Source organism: Mus caroli, chromosome 18, assembly GCF_900094665.2.
Source record: "Mus caroli chromosome 18, CAROLI_EIJ_v1.1, whole genome shotgun sequence".
Lineage (NCBI taxonomy): Eukaryota > Metazoa > Chordata > Mammalia > Rodentia > Muridae > Mus > Mus caroli.
The window spans coordinates 49,692,742-49,718,806 of NC_034587.1; the positions used below are offsets into that span (position 1 = coordinate 49,692,742).

The 26,065-nt window shown below is 42.3% G+C and overlaps 1 protein-coding gene across 2 annotated transcripts in view; it reads left to right on the forward strand.

The window, feature by feature from the left end:
* Window positions 1-202: 202 nt before the first annotated feature.
* Sncaip (synuclein alpha interacting protein) overlaps window positions 203-26,065 on the forward strand; it is a 144,445-nt gene continuing 118,582 nt past the window's right edge. For both annotated transcript variants that reach the window (XM_021150292.2, XM_021150294.2), the window contains exon 1: window positions 203-1,163. The gene's annotated coding sequence lies outside the window, so the exon portion shown is untranslated. The remainder of the gene's footprint in view (window positions 1,164-26,065) is intronic.

Genomic DNA, 26,065 nt, shown 5'->3' on the forward strand with positions numbered 1-26,065 from the left:
TGGAACCTTGGAATGGTTTGGGGACCAATGAGGTGGCAGCGGTTGATTCATGGATCGCGGTGAGGGAAGATTTCATTTCCAAGGAGGAAAGAGCGCGCGGGGGGCGGGGGGGGGGCTGGAAAGGCAGCAAAGCCAGAGGGGAGGCGGGGGAGAAAGTGGGAAGAAGGGGCCAAAAGTGGGAGGGGAGGAGGGGAGAGAGCCTGCGGGGAAGAGCCAAGGCGGCGGAGGTGAACGCGCGAGGTAAGCAGAAGCAGCAGGTTCGCTGGCGGGGGACACCAGGGGAAGGCGGCTGCTGCCGAGGGGCGTGGGCTGGGCCGGGGCGCAGGGGGACGGTCACTGTCGGTTCTGCCTGGTGGTCGCGTCCCTGAGCTCAGCGTCCCGCCGCCCCGGGTGTCCCCGCCCGCGCGCGCCCGTTGGGGGGCCCGGGGTGCGGCGCCGGCCGCCCGGCCGCATTGTGACGTAGCGGGGCCGCGGCAGCGCCTCCGCCGCCCGCCGGGTCTCCTGCGCCCGCCGCTCTCGCCGTCTGTCCGTCCATCCCTCCCGCCGTCCTCCCGCGCTCCGGTGAGTCCAGGTCCCAACCGCGGGCGCCGCAGGGAGGAGAGGGACGAGGGCAGCCCGTGCAACTTTGCACCGGGCGACACCCTGAGGGTTTTCGGGACCCCGGGGGCCCCCTTTGTGCCTCGGGTCCCTTCTGCTCGGGGCCGCGCGGTGCCGCTGCAGAGAGCTACAAGAGGAGATCGTTGTGGTAACCCAGGCAGCTTCACCCCGGGGGACCCAAGTCGCTCCCGCCTCGCAGTCCCTGGCTCTGGTGCAGGGGATTGTTCTTTTCATTGGCCCTTGCGCTGGCGTTACGCTTGCTGCTACCTGGGATGGTCCCAGAGGCGGGGATGGGTTGTGCCAAGGCTCCTAGGAGCTGCCAGGGAGGGGCGAAGGCATGGTGATAGCTACACTAGTAACCAGAACAATAACAAACGTGAAGGGGATGCCGGGTGGTGTCGCTACCCGAGGAGAGCCCCTGGCCCATCATCCCCGAGGCGCCTAGGCTGCCCCGTCCAGCCTCGGCTCCTCCTCCCGGCGCTGTCCGGCGTCCCGGGGTTGTCCATGTCTTAGGGAAGGCTTCTTTCCCCGACCCTCTCAGTGGCGGTGACTTTCGTCTGCAGGTGGTAAGTAGGGATGAAGCCAACGTTGGCTATTGTCAAATGCCACGTTTTGTTTATTTCATTTTTTTTTTCTCGAAAAGAAAGGGGAGAATATTCTGAACCAGTTCTGGCAGCCATACAGTTTCCACAGGAAATACTAGCATTCTTTGAGGAACACGCTACTGCTTGCAGCAAAGAAAGTCTTCAGGAGACAAAAAGGCAACTGCATTGTTGCTCATTTCCAACTAGCCGCTAGGAGGGTGGAAACGTGTTGTTTTTTCCTGCGGGAACATTGCTTTCCTTGGGAAAGTTAATTAAGGAAGCATTGCTGGCTGTGCCCTTTTTTTCACTTGCTGGAAGTGGGGCGCCACTCCTCCTGGTTGTTACTGACAAGTGTCCATCAAATAGCCCCTGGGAAGAAAGAGCCACCAACCACCGCAACAGTCTCCCCACACACCACGTGTTGTGGAGCTCTGCCAGGGCACAGTTTGCAAGATGAAATAAGGACTGTCTTGGGAGATTTATGGGGATTACATTTGCGTAGACGTCAGTTCTCCAAGGTGTCAACTCTAAACACATTATGGTCAGGCATCATTTCGGCGCTGAATCTGCAAGCAGGCAAAAAAAAAAAAAAATCTCATTATGAAGCAGACATCTCAATTGGGAATAAGTTCAAATCTGTATTTCATTTGTACACATTGAAAAATTCAAAAGTCAAGAGAGCAAGATTGTAGAAAGGCCCATATGCTAATGTGTGTACACCTGGGAGGCAGTGTCTATTGGCTGATTCTGATGGGACTTGATATTAAATTACTTCCTACATAGCAAAATGTAGGGAGATACCTTTAAACTGTCCTTACAACTAATAGAAGAATGCGTGACATTTGGGGACTGATCACAGAAGTCTCTTTCTCGGGGACATTAACCAAGTATTGCCCATAATGGAATAACTCGAGTTTCCAGGTCTAGATCAGAAAGCAAATGATGGCGCTTCTCTCAAGAGTCATAGAACATCACTAATGTTAGTAATGCTGCTAAAAGGGAGGTTTATAAAGAGGTTTTATCAGTTTGAACATAACCTTTATCATCCCTCAGAGGTTCGTGAAGAGAGTTTACAAGACAGTACATCTGAAATGGTACTGCATTCGCTAATTCGAGATGTTTCTATTTGTCCGTGTCTGAAAGGAAGTGACTAAAGTCCGTGGATTTCTGTGTGCCATGTCACAGCTTTGCTGAGTCCAAACAGCTGTTCAGTGCAGGTGTGCAGTGGAAACAGAGAATAGAAGCCAAAATCATTGGGAGCACGGTTGTTTTGGAAGGACTTGGAGGGACTTCACTGTGCCTAGGAGGAGGGAAGCCCACAAAAATATCTAAAACATACAAATGCTCTTTGATATCATCAGAGAAAGCCCGGAGCCATGTTTCTTGCCAGATTTAACTTGTTTCTTGTGAAAAGAAGAAATCTCCCAAAGTAGCAGGTGCATCATTAGAAGAAACACAAGGGACTTTCTCTTTTAAATGCAAAATCTAATTGAAGAGCCACAAGAGGATCCCATGACACTCTTAGAGAAAGAGTCTAGTTTTTGGCAATCTTTCAGGTTACAGATGCAAATCCCATAGGAGAAATGTGTGTCTTCAGAGACAAATAATATGTGGCGAAAATCAAATAGTTGCTTCTGTGAAACAGGAACCCGTATATACTTCTTTACTTTTGCTCTTTGACTTATGTGCAAATTCCCTTGCAGAGTAAAATTTCCTGAAATGAATACATAATTTGGTCTCTTAGCTAAACACTATGCATTATTTTCCAGTTAGTTGATAATAGACTTTATATTCTATGGTTGGCAGCTTGAATCTTTTATTAAACCTTTAAAATTAATTACCAAAGCTGGACCCAGTGACAGGTAGGGCACAGGAGGAAAACTACAAGGTTAAGGGTCACCTGTTATCCTTAGTGATCTCCAAGCCAGCTTGTCTCAAGGAAAAAATATCTGAATCAAAAATAAAATTAATGACCAACAGAGGAATTGTTCACTGATGCTTGACCCCTTCAGAAGTCTGACTTGATTCTTAAATAGTTATTGTATATTTGTGAATATGGAGAATATAAAAGTACAGATTGCAAGGGTCAGAGAGATGGCCTAGGGGCTAAGAGCACACTGAGTTCTGTTCTCAGCACCCTTGTCAGGTGGCTCCCAACTTCTCTAACTCCAGCTACTGAATATTCAGTGCCCTCTTCTGGCTTCAACGCTTGGACACCCATGGATCCATTCACTGAGATACACGCACATAAAGAAAACAAAATAACTCTCTCTCTCTCTCTCTCTCTCTCTCTCTCTCTCTCTCTCTGTGTGTGTGTGTGTGTACACACACACACACACACACACACACACACACACCATAATCTTTTCATAAAGGAATTAAAGGCAGAGAATAGGACACCTAAAATTTTAAATAATGTTGCAGAACATGAAACAAGACATGTTAGAATTGAGTTCCCTGAAAACTAAACAATAAACATGAAAGAATGTGGAGAAAAGTCAACATACCTCTTTAGCTATCTTATCAGTTACTGACTGATAGATTATTAGGTCATTCTGTAAAGTAGTTGCTTAAAACTACTAAATCTCATGCTTCTGTTGGTCAGCAGTTTGGGCTGAGTTCTGCTGACCCAATGAAGGTTCCTGCAGGTGACGTCATCAGTCAGCTGGGAGAATGACCTTGGATCTTGGATGGCCTTGACTACTTGTCTTGCTGCTGTGCAGCAATTATCAAAGTTGCACAGGTGGACTGGGACAGGAACCTCTCTTTCTTTAGCAGGCTAGCCAGGGTCTTTTCACTCAGTACCCAATCTATATTCAGAGAGCAGTGGAAGGAACAGCAAGTGAGCAACCACTACAGAGGAGACAGGTGCTGAGTACCTGTTCGTGTCATGTTGGCTATTCTCCCTCTGGCTTACCAAATTCTAAGGTCATCGAAAATTTGAGGGGTTTAGAAAGGCAACACCTGAGATGGGTGGTAACTACAAAAAAAATTAGTTTTTTTAAAAAATAAATCTATGAGACCTTTGAGTTCACTTGGTTATAGAAGGACCATCCTGCTGAGGACTAGCTCCTGAAACCCAGCAATGTAGAGCTTTGGTGCTTACAGATCCCTCGGCATGTAAGATGAGAAGTGTCCACTGCTTCATCGGTCCAGGAGACTCACTTAGGATTAGGTGACTGGTAATAGAGGTAGTGAAAGCAGAGAGTCCAAATCACCCTGCGATTTAAAAGAGCTTAAGTGGCTGACAGAGGATTGTGTGATTAGGAGACCTGGGGAAATCAGTAAGTGATTTATTCTGAAGGGAGAGAAAAACTCAGTCCCAGAAAGGCTTAGTATACAAGGCAGAGTGAAGGCAAGAGTATGTTGTAAGCTACAGAGCGGGCTGAACATTAGCTATTGCGTAGGCTTGTATTTCACTGACTACTACGCATAGACAAGTTGCTTTGAGTAAAGAAAGCCCCAGAAAACCAACTATGATATCCCCGATTACCTTAAGAAGTTAAAAGGAAGTTAGAAGGACCTTGTTGAGAAACAATGACTCTTGGTATGTGGCATCTTGGAGTAATGTTTCTTATTTAGTCGAGCCTAGCAGGCCCCTTTGGCCGAGCTGGGGTGGCACGCAAGTTCCTGAACCAGAAGCATTGCTTATCAACCTGCCCAAGGTGTCATGCAGTAGGATGTTCATCCCCAAGAGCACCTCCAGAGTTTCACTGGAGGTAGACAAGGGTGGTACAATCAACAGATGCCCTATGGTGAGGAATGCTTGAGAACTGAGTCGGGCCTAGCCACAGGACAGGGAGGCATATTTAGGTGAGCTGTAGACACAATAACAAAAGTTAAATCCACGGTGTAGTCTGATTTTCTCATGGAAAGCAAAGACAGAAAAGGTGGGCTAACAGAATGCCTCATTAGGATCCCTTCGCAAACGTTGGCTCGAGGACATTTTGCTAGGAAGGAATGGAATTCTAAACATGTTCTGCCTTTCTCCTGAAAACATACTCAAAATGCTGCAGCGTCAGACTCAGTTATAGATAGCCAGGTACCATCAGGTGCAGCTGTTGGTCCAGACAGAACATCTGGCCTCAGAGCTTTCACACGATCATTCTGAGCATCACATACAGATGTGCTTTGAGAATGAGCCCTGAATGGACCAGCTTAAACCTGAGCGTACACTTTTATAGGTTTTTTTTTTTATTGCCCAAGCCTAAGAACCCTGAAGATACTCAATAAATGTTAATTGAATGAATGAACATGCCATTATCTGGTGCAGTAACATTTTCTAAAACAGTCTGGTCTGGCTTTTCATTATTCAGGGTAGAGTTGGCTATAAAATCCCTATGTGCCTTTTGTGGACTGAAATGTTTCTGGGCACTTGTGATAGTAATTTAGGTTTTTTGTTTGATTTGTTGGTTGGTTTTCTTTTTCTTTTTTGCTTGTTTGTTTTGTTTGGGTTTTTTGTAATCTATCACTTATTAAAAAATAACTTTTCCTTTTGTGAAATAATAATTGTTAGGGATCATGCTTTTTTTGCAAGAGACAGAAACCAAGTCACCTCAAGTAAGAAACAACAGATAGGGTAGCAGAAACATTTTGCAAAATCCCTTTCTGAGTCCCTGTCCTTTTCATGGTGCTTTTTTCTTAAAAAGAAAATATCAGAAAGAGGAGAGAGAGGATACTATCAATGTACACAGAGAAGACATCTGTCTCACCTGACTTTTCTGAAAATCATGTCTTCTCACTGCATCCTGAGCCCCAAAACCTTGGCAGTGGGTCTGACTTCCTCATTATCTTCCCCACTTCCTAGTCAGCCACAGACACCTCCTGCCTCCATTTTGACTCTTGACCTCTTCTTTGAGATCATCCATGTTTCACTTCACAAGTCATCCAAAGAAGGTGCCTCAAGTCTCCAGTTCTAGTCAAACCTCTCCGTGGCCAGAAGTTCTCTTTCTAAAGCAGTTGCATGCAGTCAAATCATGGAGCTGTGTTCAGAACCATTCACAACCTTGTCACTGTCCTAGGGACAAATCCAAGGTGCCGACCACAGGTCCTAAAGTCTTGTGGTGTGGGCTTTGCCTTCTGATCGAGCAAGAGAGGTGAAGGAAGGCTGTGCTCATGTTGGCTGGGCTGTATCATTTTTAAGGTACTAGTTGGCATGGCTTTCTCTCATCTTCATGTTTTCATGAGAGCTACTGCCTCAGTGGGATACTATTGCATTCTTCTTGATCTCACAAGAGCCCTTTGATGACTGCCCTCCCTTTTCTGTTCCCTGCATGACACTTCACCTTGTGATACAGCCTTCAGGATACAGGACAGTCTCCTGCTCTAGACAGATGGCTGAAGATTAAGACTGCACTATCTAGTTCTCATGGTAGCTTCACTTAATGCTGTGCACACTGTGTATATCCTGAATCTTTCCTCTTTGGAGATTTTTTTACTCTTAGGGTTTTTTTTTCGGGTTTCCTTTAACTGGAGTCTCAGATTTGTAGCTCAGAATATTGAACATAAACCAAGATTCCTTTTGAAGGTCTATTCAGATAGTTTATCAAAAGTTTTTTTTTGGCTTTTAATTAGTCCCAAATGACCACATCAAGATAGAGCTTGAGAAAGAAGCAAGCCAAACTTTCTGGGCTGACATATATGGCTTGGGGTTCAGGAGAATCATTTCTTAGATCACAAAGTAGGACCACTAGTGGCTGCATTTGTGAGATCCAAGGTGCTCTGCTTGGGGTACTACCTAGATTCCTTATAATTGCTTTGCTTATTCAATTCTCTTTTGTTTCACGTGAGGAGACAAAGACTGACAGCATTGTAGTGTCTTATTTCCCTGTGAACATCTCTCTAGAGATGGCCAAGCTGCAGGAGAATTCACCTGGGTGGCTGACCAGTCAAAACAAGCTTGGCCTTGAGTCTCCCCATTTCATCACATGTCATGTTTTTAGTGCTGTTGTAAGGTTAAATGGCTGCCCTGGAGAGGAAAACCTGGGGCTAGAGAGGTGACCAGTGGTTAGAGAGCACACTGCCCTTTCAGGGGACCCTACATCAGTACTCAGCATCCACTTTGGCTGGCTTCCAATCAACTGTAACTCCAGCTGCAGGCATTCAGTGTCTCCTTCTGACTTACACAGGCAACTGCTGCTACATATGCATATACCACACACTCTTATAGGCATGAATAAAAAGAAATGTTTTAAAAAGGGAAATTGGAGCTGGGGACATGCAGGCAGAGGAGTTAATCTCAGTCTCCTGTTTGCAGATGAGAAGGCAAGAGTGACCGAATGAATTCACCACAGACAGGCTGGAGATGGGTTAACCAGTTGCTCTGGCCCCTAGTGGAGAACCACAAGCTGCTCCTAATTTGCCTGAGATGTTATTATCTTGGATTTCTTTCCCCTCTGGTTCCCTTTGCTGCAGATGAAGGCAGCAGACCAAACTACTCAGAAAGCAGTAACATGGCCAGTCCCTCTGTGTCTCTTCCTCATACCACAGTTAATTCTCCTGTTGCTGGCCTGTATCTCTCTAGAACCTCCCTAGAATTTCCCTTTAAGTATACACACAGAAAGGTAAAACTCTCTACATGCAAAACAAGTAGGTGGTTTCACATTTTCTCATAGGCATACCATAAGTAAAAGCCAACATGGGACACCAATTTTAATAATGTGTCTTCCTTCACTCAGTGCGTCTAAAGCCGTAGCATTTCCATGTGGTCCAAATCATTGAATAGATACCTTATATTCTTCTTATTTTTGCACACTAAGTCATTGAAATTTGATGTGCATTTTATACTTAACCCAGACTGCCCACATTTCCAATGCTCACCAGCTACTTGTAGCTAGTGGCTCCAAAGCAGAATACAGGTTTGGACTCTGGAATCCCTCTGATTCAGTCAACACTTAGCTCAAACCTAAGTTCTTGCCTGGACAGGAGGTGTCTGTGGCTTTGGATTCTTCCCAAACCGGGTCAGAGGGTAAGGAATGAAACTTTGCCATCCCTCTGTATCCTGGCGTAGTATGTAATGGGCACTCATAAGCTGGCACCCACATTAATAAATGAAGGAGGTTACTTGCCACACTAAGTTTGATATTTGAAGGCTTGCCTTTTCAGACTTAGCATAGTACATTCGCAACCTCTAGTTTCCACCTCCCTGCTCTGTCCAGAGTCACAGAACACTGTTTGGGTCAGACTGAATGACTGGGGCCCTCCATAGTCAGTAACTGGGTGATTGCACTACTGTGTACGGAGCCTACGTGTGTATTACTTATCTTGATTTCAGTCTCCAAAGTCAAGTAATATTATGTTAAACCATAATACTCATCCTAGGATAAGAAAACAAACAGGATGACAGACCAAACACAAAGAGTCATCTACTAGACACACCTCTTACTGAGATTACCGAAAGGGCCACTTGGCATACAAAACATTGGTGCATGTGGCGAAAGCAAGCTGCAACAGGAAGCTGCTGGAGTCATCTTGAGCTTGCTCTGATCCCATTACTGTCCATTCAACTCCCCCCCACCCCGAGAAAATGAGAGATTTACATCCTGAGTACAACTGCCTTTGCATACCCAGCAGTATTTAAATTTCTGCAAGTGCTTCTAAATGGCTAAGAGCATGTTTGTTTTTGCGTGTCTACTTTATCCTCAGTGATAAATGTCACTCCAAACAATGCATTCAACCACATGTAAAAGATGGCTACTCTCATAAACCATACTAATCACATATGTAAAAAAAAAAAAATGCAAAGCTTGAAATCGGGAGAAGATAGCAGAGTGTCATCTAAGCAATACTGAAAACAGGCTGAAGAATATGAGTAGCTCAAGCCCATTTACAGGGTGCTTGGGGGGGAAGACAGAGGGCTCAGCCATACTTCCCTTGCAGAAGACCCCAGTTCAGTTCCCAGCACCTACATCCAACAGCTCCCTGTCTCCAGACATTTCATTTCTAGGGGATCTGGCACCCTCTGCTGTCCTCTAGAGACACCTGCACTCAACTGACACACACACACACACACACACACACACACACACACACACACACACACTAAATCTTCAATAATAATTTTAAAATGCCTTGAAGCCCTGCAGGATAGCTAGGTGGATGAAGGTGTCTCCTGCCAAGCCTCATGACTTGCGGTCTATCTTGAGGTCTGTACCCACTACCCACACTGTTAAAGGAGAGAGCTGGCTCCTGGAAGTCATGCTCTGACCTCTATACAGACAAGACATGTGTGCTGTTGTACATGATGTCTATGGTGCATGTACACACACACACACACACACACACACACACACATGAGTATGCAAATGCATTGGAATAAATAAATGTAGAGGGGGAAAAAGTGTTGAAATCAACTAGAATTAAGCTTAACCTCAGTTTGACCAACATTTGTCAGTTTCGCCCTGGAGAGCCCCTTGACCTGCTTCAACTGTGCCCGATCAACCCAGAAAAAGTAAATCCCACTGTCCGGTGCTGTGGATCAGGGGGATTAATGAACTCAGACAACATTTTGAGCAGTTTCATAAGGAAAACTATCTAGGGCAACTGGAGCGTGAAGTAATATGCCAATATTTATTTTTGCAAAGTAAATTCCTAGAAGTTAGAAAAATCATCACATATACCATATGGTAAATAACTACATACTAGCCATGTTTAAGTTATCCAACAGGCACATCAGTAAGACATGGACAGTTCAAGATAGACAAAGTTTTCATGCATTGGCTCTAATTTGGGGCCTTTCATTTGAGTCTCCTAAAAAAGAATTCATGTTTCTCTGCAACTCACAAACAGTTCCTCAAACACTGTGGCTCTGGGTTGCCGTGCTGGTGTAATTGAAAACCTATAAAAAGGCTGAGAGCTACTTTTGAATTGGCTCAGTGAACTTGGACTGGATTTGTCAAAGTGGCGAAAGGTTTAAAGGAATTTTCATAAATGAGGTCTCCAAGCTGTGCGTTAACCATAGAATTCCAATGCACTCCAAAGCACATGAACTCAGCACAGCGCCTCGGAGAAGAGCAGTCATAGAGAGATGGAAATAAATGATTCATTTTCGCTCCCGGAGTTGTGCTGAGGCAAGCACACTTCGCCGCTGATCATCACACTTTAGCAGCCCGCTGTGTACTGAAACTACAATTGAGAAGTCTAATCTTTAATTGAACTGAGTACCCACAGATTAACATGGTGAAATTCTCGGGTACCAGATGTAGTGCAGTGTTTACGATTGTTGCTAAGAAATAGAGCAGAGATCTTCGAAAGTTCCAGATTGATTTGCGAAGGAGGGGAAGTTCTGCTTCTCCCTGGTGGAGGATTTTTCACTACTCCTCGCTTTCACAATGCCTGTAAGCATGTCTCATGCTCAGAAGCCCTGTGTTTTCAAAGCTTACATTGCAATGGGTGCATAGGTGTGCTGCCCAAGTACACCATCAGTGGCTATTTGAAAAAGTGCCCCGCCCCCCAAAACAGCATGAAATAAGCATCAAAAAGGATTGGGATCTTAGTGAAATAAAGTTATTCTCTTTGTTACTTATCAAGAAAATAGAAAGTTGCTTGGATTTTAACTATCACCAGACTTTGCATTCTGGCCTTAGTGGAAAATTGTCATATCATTTTTTTTTAATTTGATCCAGGTTGGTGATTTTCCAAAATCATTAAAACGTGCGTATAGGAAATCCAGTCTATTCTGCTTTTCTTTCTTTTCTCCCCCATTTGGCAAGCCTTGCTGCATGATGCATTGTGTAATAGATTTTTTTTTAATGCAAAGATGACATTTGCACAGCATGAGTAGAAGCTATGCCATTTTACTTGCCTTGTCCCAGAGAACAAGAGATGGCTATGTGCTATTCCAGTCAGGACCAGGCATTAAAAATAAGTGTCCTCCCCAAGGTCAAAAATAAGAAAAGAGAAACAGAAAAAAAAAAAAAACCGCAGAGACAAATTCCTATTTGATCTATTTGAGGCAGACTGTTATACACAGGGTCTGGTATTTCAAAGCAGGGGCCTTCCTAAGAGAGGGCAAACCAGCTAAACACTTGACTGGCTGTCTCCTGGATCAGAGTTGAGAGAACCTGGGCTCGGTACCAGATTCTATCTTATATTCAATCTCAGAACAAGCTGGATAGAATTAGGAAAGGGCTGCCACTGGCTGCCAGCAGCCAGAATCATGACTGTGTCAGCAAATGTCCTTAGCTATCTCCAGCAGTTATTAGAACACACTCTTACCCACCTTCAGGATAATTGCCGGCAAGTTGCAGTAGAGAGCTGGTTGTTAATTTTGGTAAGAGCTTATTTCTCAGCCTGTAAAAGTATCTAGCCCAAGGTTGAAGGGTATCACATGATCAGTGTACACTAGCTGGAGAACTGAATCTTTCAACATGTCTTGAAAAGTGAATGTGTTTATAATCTAAGACTCTAGGCCAACTCCAATGCAATTAGTCAAAGTTAAGGAGTTTTAATTTACAAAAGAAAATCACATATTTATACCCAGAGCATCTGAATAAAAGTCCTATGAGATAAGTAGGCAAAAATGCCATTACTGGCAGATGTTTGGCAGACAGTTTTAAAGGTAAATGAAATCATAAGAGGTTAAATCTGGCTTGTCCAGAACTTTTGATGCTAGGAAAGAATTTGGAGCTTTGACAATAATGAGATAGGAAAAATAAGATAAAAGCATACATATAAATTACAAACTTGTTCAGAGTCTTAGCTCCTCTCATCTCTGTTATCTGCTCAGAGGACTATGAACCCCATTGGATAATAATGCTGGAAAGGATGGTAGATATGGCCTGGTTGTACACATGGTGTTGAACATCAGAGCAAGGGCTGCATTGTCTAGCTTCTTATAAAACCATGTAGTTCGGGATGGTTTATAAAACTTTTCATATTTCGATACAGTTTCATCCTTTCTTCAAGGTCAAAAATTATCAATTACTCCACATGTGAGCTTTAGTGGTATGGTTTAAATAGAAATAGTGACATCAGATCCATCCACTGTGTGTGCTAAAGCATATGTTGGATGCTTTGTGGGATGAATTGATGGGCTCTCTTGCTTCTGATTAGGTTGGCACTAATCAGACAGATCAGCTGAATGTTAGCAAAGAAGCACAGAGAAAAACTGAGTTTTTTTTCCCTGAACTTCCTATTTCCGAGCACCTCCCTATTGGCCATAGGTGGTGGCTGCAGATCTCTCTAGGGCTACTGTCTGGGTTGTGACATCTGTACCCTCCTCAGGACACTTCAACCTGGAAACTGCTCCTTGAAGTCTTAGGAGCTCAGTGTTCTACACTGTTTCTTGGTCTTTATATTAAACTATCATCAAACTGCATTTGTGTCTAATATCTGTTTGATTGACAGAGTGATAACCTGATATCACTATAAGAGTGACATGAATTTGGTAAGTTTAATGCAATGATTGCTCATTAGTGTGTATCCAACAAAGTCGAGTCTTCCATAATGAAAATTCCTTCATTGGATGGTTGGGTCCTTGTATGAACACTGTGGAACATAAACTAAAATTTAGGCTGGAGAGATGGCTCAGTGGTTAAGAGCACTGACTGCTCTTCCAGAGGTCCTGAGTTCAATTCTCAGCAACCATATGGTGGCTCACAACCATTTGTAGTGGGATCTAATTCCCTCTCCTGTTGGGTCTGAAGACAGCTATACTGTAGTCATATAAATAAAATAAATCTTTTTTAAAATTGATAGATAGGTGATATAATCTCACAAATGTCACATTTATATTCCACTACTGAGCAAAGTGTAGGCTGTAGAGCTGCTTTGTTGACATGTGGGCATTATCACCATCGGGCCATCAATGAGAAACACTGCCAATTGAACCCAAAGCTAGTGTGCTAGGCTCTTCTGCTACACTACCAACCTATCTTCTCATTGCCAAATAAATGAACTGGATATGCCATATTATTATCCCATCATTTAAATCCTTCAAAGTTTAAAGGGAAAAGAATTATTATTTTGCAAATGTTAGAAGTGAGGGGTGGGGGCAGTCAGGGGCCAAGGTCACCCAGTGCTTCCATGGCAGAGCTCAGCAGTACATGCTACACAGTCATGACATATCTGGAAGAGAAAGCTATGACTTTCAAAGTATTTAGTAAATTAAAACAAAGTTCACATGGGATAATTGAGAACGTCTAAAGTAATAATCTCTAGTTGTGACTTGTAAATAACAATTGGATTGAATCATGAACACTTCCGCCTCTTCGGGTTAATTACTGTAAGGTCTGGGATTAAAAGCACTTCACATTTCTGTCTTCTTGGTAGTTTCAAAACACATGGTGTTACGGTGGGATTTCTCCCCAACTTCTGCAGACGAGACCATTATTGAGATGATCTTCTTTGACCTCTCTCTTAAAGAGCTTGTTCTTAAGCCCTAGATAGTAACTTGCTTTGTGATTTTTAGCATTATTTCACCCAAACTTATGCTCATTAAACTGTTTGTCAAGAATGAAAACCAGAAAGTTCCCTGAAGAAAAAAATTAGTTTAAAAAACAAACCATAACATGCATTCTTTCCATGTGATAATAAATGTTACAGTTATTGAAATTTTAGACCATATGTATGAATGTATCTTTCAGTGTCTTGGGGAAAAATGTCCACATATCCTCCCTCTAACAATGTAGGTAGGGGAAGGGAATTTCAGAAATCCTTCCTTTTTTGTTTTTGTTTTTTACAATTAAGTAGAGGTTAATTGGAAGGTGTTTTATTAATGTCATCCCAAAGAAATATTTATATATCATCCCTCCTGAAGAAGGAGCTGAGCAGACAAAAGCAAATATCCCATTGCTATATGACCTAGCACTTCAAGGATGCAATATTGTCATTTGGAACCCTGGAGTCCTGTTTTTCTTTCGTTCTTTCCCCACTAGTATTTTCTTCAAACTCTTTTTCAGGTAGGATTCCTTCTTGCTATTTTTTAAGAATATTTTTTACATATTTAAAGTTATAAAAATATTAGCTTTCTCAAGTATGTATTAATTATCTTTCAGCTATCCATAATCTTCCGTTCTGATAATCAAACCCACATCCTACATGGGATAGGCAGCTGCTCTGTTGAGCTGCGCTTCCAGGCCAAGTTATCCTGTCCTGAGATGTTGTGCCATAATGCTCTAAAGCAGTGATTCTCAACCTTTCTAATACTGCGACCCTTCAATACAGTTCCTCATAGTGTGGTGACCCCCGGGTAAAATTATTTTTATTGCTACTTTGTAACTGTAACTTTGCTACTGTTGTGAATCCTAATGCAAATACTTTTGGACATAGAGGCTTGCTGAAGGAGTCCTGACCTACATACAGGTTGAGAAGAGCTGTCCTAGTGTCTCCTTGTCCATCCTTGTTCTCTTGTCACTGCCTTTCACTGTTTTGATTTCCTCTCTCAATAATCACATTTTCACCAAGAAGGGAGTATGTTCCTAGTAATTACTATAACCATACTGTTTTAGAGTCAGTTGTACTGATTCAAGTGGCAGTAGGCTAAGAACACAATGAAGTCCTTCGTGGATTACACTGAAAATACTACATTGGATCTAAGTGCTTTCCCTGACTCTTTTCCAAACAGTAATCAGGGACTGTTAGTGGTGCCATTGATGTTACTTGCACAGGGAGGTCTCAATATTCTGTGCACTCGTTCTATGAACACATGCTTTGATACCTTTCTGGGTATGAAGTCTTTCCCTCTTAGGAATTTTCCAAGCAGTGATGGAAGGTGTCTATCGATAGTAAGGACAGGGGCCCATTGCTCTAGTAAGAAAGAGAAGTGAACAACGGACCTTCCCCACAATACAGAGGGCATGACCAGATTACCACAGGCTTCCCAGAAAACATGACATTTCATTTTGAGGTAAAGACTTTATGAATGGTCAACGGGCAGGAAATTTAAAGGAAAGCATAAGAGTCGGACAGAACCTCAAATCATTTTTCGATGTCATTTTACGCTAAGACATATGGTGTGGGAGTGGCTGCCATTAAGGTTCAAAGAATGACTGGAGCCAGGTTTTGATCCATTTCCCACTGAAGAGGAAGGGGGTTTATGTACCACATTCACTGAATGGTACTGATATATAACCCTGTGTAGACTGCACCATGCATTCTTGAGGTTTAGCCTGTCACCTCTGCTCCTGATGTCTACACTCTTATCTCTAATCCTGGGCTAGCAGGCCTCTTTGTCTTCTCACCATCTGAACTCTCATGTTCTCTTTAAAACGTTGGGGGTGAGGAGCAGGAAGGGATGTGTCTCACAAACCTTATACTCTCAAAGAAAAATCTCTTTTCTTTCAAGATCTTGGCTTTGTTCCAATTTCCTAGCTAGTGAATAGTTCCAGCTTTCAAGGAAATTGTCTGTAATGGTGCCTACTCTCCAACCATCCCCCATCTCCTACCGTGCAGAGACTCAACAAGTCCTGCTTTTTATAGTTTTTATGTTACTCGCAATATTTGTATTTCTTCTGGCCCCATTTATCTTGTCTTTATTAGTGTTGCCATCATCATCTCCTGTGATTGTTGTAGCAACTTGCTTTCTCGCTGTCTTTTTTTAATTGAAAAAAATTCATATAATATATCCTCTTCACCATTTTCCACTCTCCAAACTCTTCCAATATCCTTTCCACCTCCCAACACATTAACTCCATCCCTCTTCCTTCTTTCTCTCTTTAGAAAACAACCAGGCAAACAAAAACATGCTGAGAGATGGAGAGAGAGACAGAGAGAGACAGAGAGACAGAGAGAGAGAGACTCACACGTGAATACTTATACACACCAAAACAAAACAAAAAAAAACACTAAATTGGAAACTATAAGACCAATAAGACAAAAGCTACCCAAGCAAAGCGATATGAGATAAAAGTCTACCGAAATACCATTGAGCTTGCTTTGTTTCGCCCTGACCATCACTGCTAGGCATGGGGCTGCTTTTACTTGTGCTTAATATTGTAGCAACTTAATTCTGCTACTTTCTGATCTCTCCCTGCATCATTCCTGAAAGTGATTCATTCAAAGATGTTTGCTTGCAAATGTGTACTAGGTCTTCATTAGGTTTGGACTAGAAACCAAAATCCTCAATAAGACATATAAATCTTCATGATTTTGGTCCCATCCACACATTTGGCTTCATGGAACCCATGGCCTACCCCCTCTTTCTCATGCTTGCTGAATGACTTCAGTGTCCCAGAGACTGTTGGTCTCCTGGATGTTTTCCTTTTCTTGTTCATTCTCTGCCTTCTGGCCCTGTCAACTCATTTCCTCTGCCCTCTGCCCTCACCTCTCTATCTGTGTGGTAGAAGATTATTTACTTTTGCCCACAGACACCTCAATGCCAGACATCATGTTTCAATCACATCTGCTGTCCTCCTTCTGCTTCTTTTCACGTCTGGTGTGTAGCTGTGGCACAAGCAGTAGCGTTTTCTAAGCAATCACGGCAGACCAGGTGGTGCGTTAATTTATTTACATATATTTTCTCTTTTAAGAAGTTCAAACAAGATGGCAGTACGTTTTTGGATGTGATATGGCAGGTTAAAACGGAAGGTTAGGCATTGAGATTTTTCTGATGATGAACTCTCAGAATACTATGTTAGTAAAAACAAGTTAATTTTTAGACCTCGAGTGGCATAAAGGCAATAGCTCAAACAGAGAGAAAACTTACTCTAGTGTTTCCCAGTGATGTTGGATCGCAGGTACATGAGTGGCTGGGATGCACAGAGAACTCCACACATCTTCCTTAGAAGTCCAACTTATAAAGTCAGTAAAAATTCGAGGCAGCAAGCTTGTTAGAATTAGATGACCAACCAACCAATAACAAGCACAGAAGTAGAATACATGACCAAAGCCTAAAAGAAAAAGAGTAGGTATATCATGAGACAGAGACATTATCGAAACACATGAAAATTGTTAAATTAGAATATATAACCAGAGCCTAAAAGGAAAAGAATAGATATATCATGAGACAGACAGACACCACATGGCTTTTAACCATAAACTGGTAAAATTATGAAGATACATGAAAATAATTAAATTAGACTCAACGATTATAAGCATAAGTGCTATGTGTTATTATTTGTACTATTTACTCTTTGAGTTATACTATAATATCATTTTTACCTCCTTGTCCCTCTAAACCCAGGCATATACTCCTTGCTCTATTTTCAAATTCATGACCTGCTTTCTATTAATGTTCTCAAAAATATATACATAGATGTATATGCATATATATTTTAAGGACATAGTATTTAATACATGTATACCCTGGTCAGTCTATATAATGTTACTCATATGTGTGTTTTCAGGGCTGACCATGTGGTACTGGGGAGCCATTTAGTGTGCTCTTTCCCGGGAAGACTAAGTTTCCCACTGTCAGCATTCAGTTGCAATCAAAAAAATTCTAACCTTAAAGGCTCATGGTTAGGTTCATTGTTAGGAAAGAATAATGGTTCATGTGGACACTTAAACCAGAGTACCTGTGTTAATTTGTACAAGCTGCTATAACAAAATATGAAAAGCTGGGTAGCTTATAAATAGCCGAAACTTATTCTTATACTCCCAGAGCGAGGCTGAGAAGCACCAAATCACAGACCACCAGATTCAGCATCCAGTGAAGAGCCACATTCTGGTTTGTAGATGCTGTACCCTCAGTGAGTCCTCACAGGATGAAAGAGCATCAGGGAGCTCTCTAGATCCTTTGTGGAGAGTACTCATTCCTAACCCAATCACCTTTCAAGGACACTCACCTGCTAATACTGTCCCAGTGTTGATTGGACTTTAACTTATGAACTTAGAGGGACAAAGTTCAGACCATAGCATTGCCTAACAATCAGAGAATTCATGATCTGTAATATTAACCCACTGAGACTCCACTTTAAAAAAAAAAAACTGCTTCACTTTCTTAGACTCAACAGACGTGGAGCCTCCTCCCAACACAGCTTCCCTTCTCAAAACATTCACCTTGCATTGTTTCTCCATCATAATAACACTTACCCCAAATGCAGATGCTAAGTTCTATTGTTTGTCTATCGGATTTCTTCCTCGGTACTATTTGTTATTCAATACCATGTTCATGAATCTTTGCGTCGTCTTTGACCCAAAGCAGAAATTCAGCAAACTTGTGTTGAATGAATGAGTAAGTGTGCAAACATATCTTATTTTCTCTTGTGTCCCGGGGATAAAATACTCCAACAAAAGCAACTTCAGTGAGAAGGGTTTGATTTAGGTGCAGCTCATCATGATGGGGAAGCCACAGTGGCAAGAGCTTGAAGCAGCTAGCGACTCTTCAGCCATGGTCAGAGGAGAGTCTGTGAGCACACCGGATACTGATGCTCAGCTCCCTGTCTTTATGCAGTCTGGAAGCCTCAGCCTACGATCAGTCCTGCCTGCACTTAATATGTGTCTTTCCACCCCAATTAATGCAGACAAGGTAATCTTCCTCACGCGTGTTCAGAGGCCATCTCCCAGCTGATCCTCGATTCTAATGTTTTGTAGGATGGCATCCTACAGAGATTGCGCTGCCATCTGACTGTGTTTTTGAGTTATTGACACTGATTGCTGATTGTTAAAATGTAAAACTTGTTCACCAAAAATTCAAAATAGAACATACAAAGCTATATATCAATTGAAAAAAAAATCCTCCAACTTGGAGACAAATAATTTACCATCTTTTTGTTTGTTTGTTTTTGTTTGTTTGTTGTTTTTTGAGACAGGGTTTCTCAGTGTAGCCCTGGCTGTCCTGGAACTCACTNTGTAGACCAGGCTGGCCTCGAACTCAGAAATCCGCCTGCCTCTGCCTCCCAAGTGCTGGGATGAAAGGCGTGTGCCACCATGCCCCGCTATAATTTACCATCTTGGTGTGTTTTCTGGGATTGTTTATCTGATATCATAGCTATTTATAATCTGGATATATCATTTTGTAGCCTATGATTTTAGTAGGTATTCAATAATCAGTCTGGTTTTATACTCTAAAAAAGATTTTTATCCTGACTTCTGGTTTAAAAATGGAGTACACGTACATTTATCCCTGCCTTTTAAAACAACAGAAATAACGAAAACACAAAGAGGAAAATCCACATCTGTAATGAAGCAAGTCATTGGCAGCAACCTCAGAGCACAAACCTTACAGTTCACGCCAAGTCTATAACGTGTGGACACAGGTGAAGGAGGATGTAAGAACCGACACTTATCTCATCTCCTTGGACATTGAGCAAGACATTGGTTTCCCTCAAATTAAGGGCATTGCCATAAAGCCATCTCCAGTGCTTCCTGGTATATGTGTCAAGACTCAAATCTGTAGCAAGACTCTGGGAGAGGTTAGGAGTGGTGCTATAAGCAATCACATTGTCACACCACTTGAAGGTAGGCAAGATGGAACCAGAGAGGAACCACCCTATGTCCCTTTTTCCTTAATCTTCTGGCTGAGGGAGGCTGCTGAAAGTGAACCGGGGAAAGGAGGGGGCTGGCAGCAATTGCCTTTAAGAGCAAGCAGAGGGAGAAGCAGGGTCCAGAGAATCAAAGGCTTTCTGGAAGAGCAAGTCAGGCTGTTAGGGAAATGCCTTCCTCATTTCTGCCTCAACACATGGAGACACTCAGTAGTGTGGGGTGAACTGAAAGGGTACCTACTTTCTCCCTAATCTCTTTGTTAGACAGACACGGCCACTGTGGAGAAAATAGCCCATTAAGATTAGAAATAAGAATGAAATAGCTGAGCTTGGATAAACTTTGTGTCGTTCACAGAATGAGGTTAGCACCAAGATAGGTGCCATAAATCAAAGACTAAGCAACACAGCACAAAAGGGCACGTGTTTCTGTAATTGTGAAATGAGCTTCACAGCAAACGGTGAAGCTGAGCTTTTCAAATTGCTGAAGTGTCACCGTTTATTTATGAGCCAAGATAAAACTCATTTCTAGATAAATGACTAAATTGAAATACTATAATGCATACCATTCAAGTGCTGTTATGGTTAAAAAATGTGACCATAAAAACGTCACATTATTACGGAACCTATTTGTTCATTGGGTATTTTCTGACTTCTATCTCTCAGTTTATTGACTCCCACTAGGGTTTTAGTGCTTGCCTTGCACAGCCAATGCACAGTAGCTGTTTTAGAAGTGGGAGACTGCCCTTTCTAACTGGCACAGCCTTGAAAAACTCAGAAACTTAAACCAGAATCTGTGTTCTTGCTGATGACTTTGGATGAGGTAGCCACAAAAGCATTTGTTGGCAGCCATCATACCTTATTCACAGAAAAGCATTTGTGCTCTTAACACAAGATCATAGTTAACTGGAAACTACATCTTTCCTCCCAGTTGGTCTTCCATTCCCTGTAAGTGCTGAAGTTCTCATGGTGAATCTGTTCAACCAAAAAGAGCAAATTTCTTTTCTCCAGTCTTCTCAGTAGAGCGATACAGTAGGGCTGGTACGTCAAATGGAGCAAAATGCAGCTTATATAATCAACAGAGAATGGGCACCCCATTTCACAGCAGAGCAGTCCTGTTTAGTGTGTCTTGAAGGCCACAGGTTGTAGTCTGCTACCAAGGCTACTAACACTTCAGATGGTGATGTGATTAGGCCACAGTGGACAATGTTTGGAGATACAAAGACTGTAAGTCCTTTATAAATTGTAGAAATCAGGCTGTGGTGGTGCATGCCTTTAACCCCAGCACTTGGGAGGCAGAGGCAGGCGAATTTCTGGGTTCAAGGCCAGCCTGGTCTACAGAGTGAGTTCCAGGACAGCCAGGGCTATACAGAGAAACCCTGTCTCAAAAAATAATGTAGAAATGAAATACACACTGTGATAGACCTGGAGGAAGTAAAAGGCTTAAGCAAGATAGATCAGCATGGGGCAGAGGGAAGATGGGTGATTTGGCAAAGGTGCTTGTTGAACAAGCCTGGAGATCCAAGTTCAAACCTCAGAGCACACATAAAGATAGGAGAAAACTGACTACAAAGTTGTCCTCTGGTTTCCCCATGTGTGATGTATTAGGACACTCTGCTCTCCCCCTTTCCCCCATCATATGAACTCATACATGAGAAAAATACTAATGTTTTTTTAATTAGATATTTTCTTCATTTACATTTCAAATGCTATCCCAAAAGTCCCCTATACCCTACCCCCACCCACTCCCACTCCTGTACTGGGGCATATAAAGTTTGCAAGACCAAGAGCCCTCTCAACCCAATGATGGCCAACTAGGCCATCTTCTGCTACATATGCAGCTAGAGACACGATGTTTTTCTTGAAGAATAAATAAGTATGGAAGACTGTGCTCATGGTGAGGAGAGTAGTGAATCTGGTAAATAGCAAAGTCGCATCCTGGAGATAAATCAGGGCTGGCTTAAGCACTCCAATGGGGTCCTAAGAAGAAGCAGCCAAGTCAAACTGAAAATGGAGTGAGCAGTGAATAGTAGCCCTTACCAAGAGGACTCTTCTACAGGACTTTGTATAAGTTAATCAATAGGCTCTTCACAATTGCTCAATGCATTGTAAGATATTTGGCATATCTTCAGAAAAGAGGAAGAGTGAGGAGGAGAGAGGGAGAAAGAGAAGGAGAGAAGGATGAAGTCAGGATGAGAGTGATGTGCCTGTTACATGGTTACTAAAGCTCAGCTGAGAGTTGAACCCTGGTACAAGTTCCCAGAGGTTGCACTTCATTACCTCTGTCTGATATGGTTTACAATAACAGGGGTTTATCTCTTTATTATGTAAAAAGATGAATTGGCACCTAGATGCTTCATCAGAGTTTCTACCTGGTTAACTAGAGATCCCCAGCAGAGAAGTGCTGAGGAAGAGAAATCAGTGCACAGGTTTCAGGAAAGTGGACATGAGGTACTGACATTGTGATAGGGAAAGTATTGGATGGTCTAAAGAAAGGATTTTAATATAAAAGCCTAATTTAAGGAATGTAGATTCATATAAGAATGATCACTTCATCTATTTCTGCTCTGCCATAGAAAATTGTCTTAATAGGAAATGTGAAATCTTGAAGTTTTGCAATAGTCCTAAATTAAATATCAAGTAAGCTAGACACATGAGAAGCTGCTGGCTTTGATATGTACCTTAAGCTGGGGATTATTCCTTCAATCTTGCCCCCTGAGGCAAAAGTGAGGGCGATCCTGTAGCTGTGGGTTGAGTTTCTTGGAGAACTCTGAAAGGAACAGGTGCCAATGACCCAAAGAATAAAGCCACTGCCTGTGGCTACTCATACTGTCAGAATTACAGCACTGCTTGAATAGCCATTCAGTTTTGCAAATCACAAGAATTAAAATGATCATTTGCCTAGATTAAACTAGTTTTCTTTTTTTTCTTTTCTCATTTTCACCAAAAGTACTCCTACGAGGTTTTAGGGCAATCAGATACTTCTCCATTGAAGGAACTAGAAGGTACCCTAGTTGGGATGGTGCAGGCGGCCTGGCCACACGTGTCTGGAGCATCACTCATGCATAGCAAATTCTCTGGAAGCAGGCCTTCAGTGGGAAGTGAGTTAAATAGTACTCCCAAGTCAACACCTCTAGATGAAAGGAAGGGGCAAAAGAAGGTGGGCTTCTCTTGGTAAGTCCCACCTAAGGTCCCAGCAAGCTCATGGAGACCCTAAAGGCTAGGGAGTCCTTCAAGGCTAGGGAGTCCTTCAGCACTAAACCAGGTTACAGTGAAGGGACCTGGCCTGTACATCCCATGCCATCTCATCGATAGCAGGATCGTGATAAAAGATGACTTGCTAACCAACGGTCAATTCCTACCGAAAGTTGACAGCCTTGGACACTGAGCAGAATCCTTCCCAGGATCCAGGGGAAGTGAAATTTGAACAGCATACAATGGTGTCCTGGGTCATAATGATAATCTCTATAGTTTATAGTTGGCATTTATTTCCTAGTTACTGTTTCATAGAACTCATCTTTCACAAAGAAAGTGAATTTAAAAGAGAATCATTTTAGGCCGGGCGTGGTGGCGCACGCCTTTAATCCCAGCACTCGGGAGGCAGAGGCAGGCGGATTTCTGAGTTCGAGGCCAGCCTGGTCTACAAAGTGAGTTCCAGGACAGCCCGGACTATACAGAGAAACCCTGTCTCAAAAAAAACCAAAAAAAAAAAAAAAAAAGAGAGAGAGAGAGAATCATTTTAATAAGACTTTTGCTGTAGAGAAAAATTATATATATATCTATAGATAGATAGATAGATAGATAGATAGATAGATAGATAGATAGATAGATGCTGATTGGCAAGAAAGTGGAGGGCGTGCATATAGCTGAGTGATAGGTAAATAAATAAATAGGTTGCTTTTTTATGTACTGTGTTCTCTAATGTTTGTAGCTTCCTTGCAAGAAAAGTGTGCTCATCCCATTCAACTGATAAGTAGAATTGGAGCATTCAAGAGACTGGTGAGGTCAGTCATTTAATGGTATAATCATGATACCAGGCCAACTCTACCCAAATCAAAGCCCTTTACTCAGTCATATCCTATGCTGCTAGTTCTAGACCTTGAAATACAGCCAGGAGCTTTCTGCCTTGATAGATAACTTTTGCCTCTGTTTCAACAGTGCTTTCTTATCCAGAAATTTGTCATCACAGACCTTAGACGTTTGATATTTAAACTAAGCATGTATCTTTGATCCTTGCCACAAACTTCTACTGAAAAAAAAATAAAAGGAAGTAGTTTATCTTCCTCTAGCAGGACATCGTGCTGACAGTGACCGGGCATCTTATGGAGACAGACTATTCTGAATGCCTGGTGTGGTGGTACATGACAGGTGCTGAGGCAAAAGGATGCTGAGTTCAGTGTAAGTGAGGGATACCTAGGGAGATGAGACCCACAAAAAAGTGAAAGGAGAGAGAAGAGAAAGGATGGGAAAAGAAAACAAACAGGAAGTGAGCTACTACTGTGCACTGGCTTCTGCCCTGTCCGCCTGCAGTGCATTTAATAAATGAGAAGCAGATAGGGGAATTGAAAACACATAATGTGGGAGTCAGTGTACACCTACAGACACTTAGTTCCCACTTGTTGAACATGGGGAAAGGGCAAATATGTTGTGCTGGTTAGTTTCTCATCATCTTAACACAAGATAGAATCATGAAAAGAAACTTAAGCAAGTCTTTGGGATATTATTTTTAATTAATAATTAATGTAAGGAGGCCAAGCCCACTTCGGGCGGTACCAATCCTAGGCAGTTGATCCTGGGTGTTGTAAGAAAGTAAACTTAGCAAGCAATGGAGAGCCGGTCAGTAAGTAACACTCCCCCATAGCCTCTGCTTCAGTTCCTACCAAGCTTGACTTTTGCTCTGACTTCCCTTTGGACTGTAAGCTTAAAATGGAAACAAACCCTTTTATTCCTAAATTACTGGTAGCTGGTGTTTCCTCACAGCACTAGAAACAAACTAGAACACATGAACATATATGCACTATGCACACAAGTACAGAAAGAAACAAGCCAATCATTACCTGATCCTAACTATCATTCTTTAATTTAGAATGATGACACTCTAAAACCAGTAGAAAGGAATACTTCAGATATGTGACTAAAATAAAATTTGAAGTGAATTTAAACCTCCTTTCAATCTAAATAACTTCCTGCGGCATCTCATTTCATTAGAATGCCTGAGTGATGTATCTTTTTTTTTCCCCTTCTTCTGAAACTACGGTTGACTGATTTCCCACAGTTGAATCATGTTACAAATGATAACAACACTCTCATTGCTCCGTGACAGTTGGCTTCCTCTGATTTGTTTTTGATGCCACAATTAAAGCAGACAAGGTTCTGTTGTTCCTCTGTTTATTTTAATAGAGTGCTGCTGGAGTCAGGTAACCCAAGAGACAGATATTTGTCAGATAGTCACATATATCATCCTCCGTAGTTAACAAAAAGGGGTAAGGAGAGTGGTCATGCTTTCAGCCTTGATATTAAAAAGGCAACACACAATCTCAATCTGAAGAGCTTTTACCTCCTTTTTTTAGCAGCTGTTACTTTATTCATGCCTTTGGTCCAATTCAATCGTAATTTAGTGGAGGATTTGCAGAGCAGTTGGAAAAGGCAGCTATTTCTGTGTGATTGATGCAGTGCTCCATATAAATCTTATAACCCCCCCGTTATAAATCATGTGGGAATGTAGTATGAAAAACAGATGACTGTACAGTTGCTTTTTGAAACACAGAAAAAGGCAGTTAGGTATCTACAGATAACACCGGTACCAGTATATCATGAACATGTAGCTGTGCGAGTGTTCGTTAACAGTCCTAAGGCAGGAAACTTAAAAATACACACAACTTATCAACATCAACTCGAAGGTCTCTAAATTGGGTTATCACTTCTGGAACTGCAAAGACTGACAATTTATTTTATTATTCCAGGTATGAAAATTGTCATACAATATTATCACATATATAGGTATTCATATGTTATGTCAAGGATGACAATTTATAAAGAATTATACATAATAACTTATTTAAGACTGCCTTTGGGTTCTGTGTGAAATCACAAGCTTAGCACTCATGTGAACCCACAAGAATTTGTACACGACGTACACTGAGTTATGGACTTGTAGGTTTGCAATCTCCATCGTATCTAAAGGAAGTTCTTTGTCTGTGGACTAGAACGTCAGAAGCAAAGCTCCTTTCAAAAACACTCTGTATGATCTGAACATGACAGCTTATTGAAGAATTCATACCCACCTCTGCTTATAGGACAGGCATTCCAAAGCTGGATGTATACAGAGGCCAGGAAGGGATGTATAGAAGGAGGGGGACTTGAGTAGTCCACTTGGGACAGATGGGTGAAGCAAAAGTTGTGGGATGGTGGCAAGTTGAGCTTGTAATAGCTTGGGAATTTAATGCCAACTTCTCCATGTCTTCAAGTTCAAGAGAGAGGAAGTAAGGAAGAGAAGGAAGGGGGGAGGGAGGGAGGGAGGGAGGG